We start from the raw sequence: 5,067 nt of genomic DNA on the forward strand, positions 1-5,067 counted from the left end.
ATTGCCAGCAGGGATATGTTCCATGGAAGGAAAATGGTAACATGATTAGATTGTAAGGAAGACCTGGTCCCACTCTGGGCAGCGAGGAAGACATTTTTCTAACACTCTGTCCCTCTCTCTTCCTCTCTGTGAAAAATCAATAAAATATATATTTTTTTAAAAATGACCATCCACACAACGACCCTCCCACCAAGGCAAGGTCTAAACAAATAGTCACTGAAATACGATTACCAGCCGGGATATGTTCCATGGAAGGATAATGGGAATGTGATTAGAATGTAAAGGAAGAACTGGTCCCACTCTGGGCAGTGAGGAAGGCTTCTTGGAGGAGGGGGGATACTTTGACTTAGGTCAGAAGAGAGTGGGGATGGTATGTGTTGGGAGGAGGAAACAGAATATGCAAAGACCCTGGGGTGGGCACTTTCAAAAACTTTACACAAGTCCAGCCCGGCTGGTGCGCCTGGAATTCAGTGAGCAAGAGAAACTCTGCCCGGCCGCTGTGGCTCACTGGTTGAGCATGGACCTATGAACCAGGAGGTCACGGTTCGATTCCAGGTCAGGGCACATGTCCGGGTTGGGGGCTTCATCCCTGATCCTGCAAGAGGCAGGCTGGGCCACCTCAACCTTCTTATCTCCAGGTCAAAGTACAGTCCACGCAGCATAGAAATTCTTAGGAAATAGACTATATGGTTTCCAAACAGAGCTATCTCTTTAAACAAAGTTTGTTTGACTCTTTCTTGCTCAACAAAGGATTGCATTTGCTTTTGTTCTCTGTCCAGGTCCTTTGGCGGCGGCTGTGCACCCAGCCCACCCCCGGGGAAGAAGACAAGCGTGTCCTCATACCCAGGTGCCTTCTAGGAACAGCAAACCTGCAGACCCCATTCCTGCCAACACCTACAGGCACCAAGACGGGCTTTGGCTCCTGTTTCCGAAGGGATTCTGAACAGGAGGCTGGTGTTCCCTCTTCTCACCTCAGAAACACAATCTTTTGGCAGCTGGACCTGTAGATTCAGATTAATGGGGTCTCTTCCTGTGAAGTATAGGCACTCCATCTTGCTCCCATAACCTCCATGTTGCAAAAACTGCTATTTGAAATTGTCCACTAAAGATAGATGGTCCTTTGTTCTATGAATTCACTCTGCTATTCTTGGTTCTGTAAACACCCTTGCTCAAATAATAGGGAAAAGAAGCTCAATTACCTGGCCTTGCAAGCCGCTCTGCTGCCATCCCTGGTTACTGCCATGCCAGGTGTGTTTGAGTTATCTAAATGGTACTGTGCTCAAGGCTACGAGCTTCCTGCAAAATATCTCCCACCACGTAGGGCTCTTTGTAAAGCCGGCAAAAGATCTGGAAACCCCATATTTAGGAGAAAAAGGAACTGGGAAAGGGAAAGCTTCCTCCATATTAGTTTGCTCAGACTCTGGAGATAACACATCTGAGACCTCCGGCATAATAAAGACTCCAAATTTGACTTACTGATTAAGGCGTCCTCTGTTCAGCTCACTGATTTCCAATGTAACACCTGTCCCCAAAGTCTGTTTTTTTCCCCTCTGATCTCACTTTAAATACCTCTGCTCCCCGCTCAGCTGACTGTATGTGTTTATGATAATCTCGGTGCAAAGGACACTTATCGATCTTCCTGTCCTTTCGTCTAAAGAGTCCAAAGGGCAAAGCCTGGTTATAAAAGCCCACGGCCACCCGGGGGCTGAGAGGAGCACAGGTGTCACACAGTAAGTCATGGCTCTGCCCGGGCAGGGCGCTTGGCAGGGGTGGGCAGCCAGAGGAACATGGCCCAGAGGGAGCAGCCACTGTGCTGGGAGGATCCTGCATCTGGGTTCCACAGAGGTGCTGCCATATCCCTGCGTGGGGAGGCCTCAGCCTCAGGATTCCCACCTGGAGGCACAGCCTGATGGGACCCAGGCACCGGGCTTCCCTGGGCTCCAGGCCCCCTGCCCTGCCTGGGTTGGGCGGTGGATCCCACTGTCTGTGTTTTCATCCATGTAGATGCTGCCCTCCTGGATCGTCGGCCTCCTCCTGCTGGCCACCGTCAGAGGTGAGGGTGCTGTCCCATCCCCGTGGGGAGGAAGGGACCTTGCCTGGACTGGCCTCTGGGTGGGGCAGCTAGAGGCCTCATCATCATTGTCATCAGAATGAACAGCGTTATCATTATTTCAACAAAAACTACAATTGCCACCTTTTGGGGAGTGTTGATGCTGAAGCAAACACAGGGCAACATCTTGGACACAGATGACCCTGGGGACCCTTCCGCCCTTTTCCTCCAGCAACTGGCTGTGATGGGGTGACCCAATTGGTAGGCTGTTGGGCAACGGTGTTGGGGGATGGTGCTCTCGACAGGCCCCCAAGTCCTCAGTCCCTTGCGTGGACAAGTTTGTGTCTGCAGCCTAAGCTACATGGATGTCCCATGGAGAACTGTCCCTCCCTCCCCATCACTCCTCTCACTGTTGCCACCTCTGTCTCCCAAGCTCCAATCTGAGCCTTTTCTCTGGTCTCCCTTCTGCTGGGCTACCTTCTGCACCATGAGTCCTCCTTTCCTCCTCACATTCCCAGCCCACTCTTGGCCTCCCTTCCATCTTGGCCATGCAGCAGGACCTGACTCCAGAGAGCAGAGCCCACCCGGGTCTGGCTGCTACCTTGGCCTTTAAGGCCCCTCTTGGTCTCCTTTGCTCCTCTGCTGCATCCTCCAGCCCTAAATGTGGGCGTCCCAAAGAGGTCACTCCCGTCGTCTCCTTGCCCTTTTCCTGTGGCTTCCCCTTTGCCCAGCCTCTGTTCCCCTGGCCATCCCCTCCTGCCCCCTCCAATTTCCAGGCAGCTCCACCAGGGCCTCCCACCACACTTCACACTCACTTGTCCAGGCTCAGGCACCACTCCCTACCCCATCTCCCCACCCTTCTTTTCATTTCCACTGTCACCCAAGACTAGAATGCCTGTTTACCTTGGCCTTTAAGGCCCCTCTTGGTCTCCTTTGCTCCTCTGCTGCATCCTCCAGCCCTAAATGTGGGCGTCCCAAAGAGGTCACTCCCGTCGTCTCCTTGCCCTTTTCCTGTGGCTTCCCCTTTGCCTAGCCTCTGCTCCCCACACCCCCCCCATCCCCTCCTGCCCACTCCAATTTCCAGGCAGCTCCACCAGGGCCTCCCACCACACTTCACACTCACTTGTCCAGGCTCAGGCACCACTCCCTACCCCATCTCCCCACCCTTCTTTTCATTTCCACTGTCACCCAAGACTAGAATGCCTGTTTCCTCTCAGACCCACCACCCCTGTACTGCCCCACTCCAACCGCCACCTCTCCCAGGCTCTCCTGCCTCTGAGCCACCCACACTGGGTTCCCGAAAACACCTTCATGGAGCACCAGCCCCACCACACTCACCAGTACCTCCCACTCACTATCCACCTAACAGCCATGGTGCCTGACCCTGGCCTTCAAGCTCCTGCATTTACGACCTGAAGCAAGACTTGCTTTAGTCTCCACATCCCTTCATCTGGGACTGGTCCCTCTTCCTGGAAGGAAGTCAAGGTCATCATGATTCCTTTCCTGTTAGATTACCTCTCATTCAAGGCAGGGTTTGTACCTGATGTATCTATCCCCTCAGTGCCTAGCTTTATTCCCAATTAAACTCCCCCCGTTCTAATCCTGGCCCCACCATTGGCTGTGACCTTGGGCAGCTTACTTTGTCTCTCTGTGCCTTGGTTTTCCCATCTGTAAAATGGAAGTAATTCCTTACTCATGGGCTATTTTGAGGCTTAAAGGGAATAATGCTGGTGAAGTGCTAGTGTGGTATCTGGCACAGAGTAAACAGTCTACTCTTGCTTCAGGTGGTAAAAACTGATGACTATTGTCAGTGTTTGAGTGAATGGCCAGCCTCTGGCACCATCCGTTTTGGAGTTGAGGAAGCCTAAGGGAAAAGAGACATTTAAATACTCTAGATTTGAGTATGCGCCCTCAGTAGGCACTCTCTGTGAAAATGCTTGTGCTGTAGACTAGAGGCAGGACCCTCAGATTTGGACGAGGTTATTTGGATCATTGGTTGCATGTATTGAGCCCCTACTCTATACAGAATGATGCAAAACTCAGTCAACCCTGGCCTTAAGAAATGTACCTTTTCTGAGAACAACAGGGAAAACCTGAAATGGCAGAGAATAATTGGGGGACAATGTGCGTCAAGGGGTGACATGAAGACAGAGGGATTGGACTGCACCCAGGATCGGCTGCTGTGCTGGGTGTGGCGCCAGCATCAGGCTCCACTCAGCAGCATCTCTGTGCTACAGAATCGCAGGCGCTATCATCCCTGATTCCGGGTGATGGCATGTAAAGGGGCGTCTGGGGCTCTCCCGGAAGAGGTAGTTTTAAGGCAGAAGTTTGCCAGGAAGCTTAGCCAATCCCCCTCTGGCCTGATGATCAGGGTGAAAACAGCATGAAACAAGCGGATTCCGGTGCCCCCCTGCCCTCCCTGCAAATCAGAATCGCCCAGGGAGGCGCTGGGAGTGTGCACAGGCGATCCGTGTCTCTGTGGAATTTGGGGAGCACTGACAGCTGGTGGAGCCCAGCATTGGCCTCGCCAGCCCGGGCTGCACCCTGAAACGCCTCCTGTGTAGCTGAGGCGAGGTCGCTCCTTTTCTGAGCTCACAGTGTCCCCTGTGCTGCTCTTTCTGCTCCAGGAAAGGAGGTCTGCTATCCACCTTTCGGCTGCTTCCCCGATGAGAAGCCTTGGACAGGGATCGTACAGCGGCCCTTGAAGCTATCCCCCTGGTCCCCCAAGGACATCAACACCCGGTTTCTTCTCTACACAAATGAGAATCCCAACAGCTTCCAAGTAAGAGGGGTCTGGCGGGACTGCAGGGCGGGTGGAGTGGGGCGCCCACACTGGCGTCTGCACGCGGTTGTCTAAGGAAAAGGCAGGGCCGTGGGGCGGTCGGGACGATGCTCCCTCTCCACTGGCAGCCACCTTAGCTCTCAGGATCGGGAACCCCTGATGAGGTTTATGGATGCTGGGCCCAGAAACGCCCACATTCCACACACTGTGCACAGGCCTTCCTGGCACTGACCCC

At 53.4% G+C, this 5,067-nt stretch overlaps 1 long non-coding RNA gene across 1 annotated transcript; it reads left to right on the forward strand.

Annotated features, from left to right (window-relative positions):
• Positions 1 to 1,662: 1,662 nt before the first annotated feature.
• LOC102238615 lies at positions 1,663 to 4,826 on the forward strand. Its single transcript, XR_313145.2, has 3 exons — positions 1,663 to 1,730; positions 2,005 to 2,053; positions 4,678 to 4,826. It is a non-coding gene; the product is annotated as an uncharacterized LOC102238615 (long non-coding RNA).
• The last annotated feature ends 241 nt before the right edge of the window (positions 4,827 to 5,067 follow it).

The sequence above is a fragment of the Myotis brandtii genome, unplaced genomic scaffold (genome assembly GCF_000412655.1).
Source record: "Myotis brandtii unplaced genomic scaffold, ASM41265v1 scaffold11946, whole genome shotgun sequence".
NCBI lineage: Eukaryota > Metazoa > Chordata > Mammalia > Chiroptera > Vespertilionidae > Myotis > Myotis brandtii.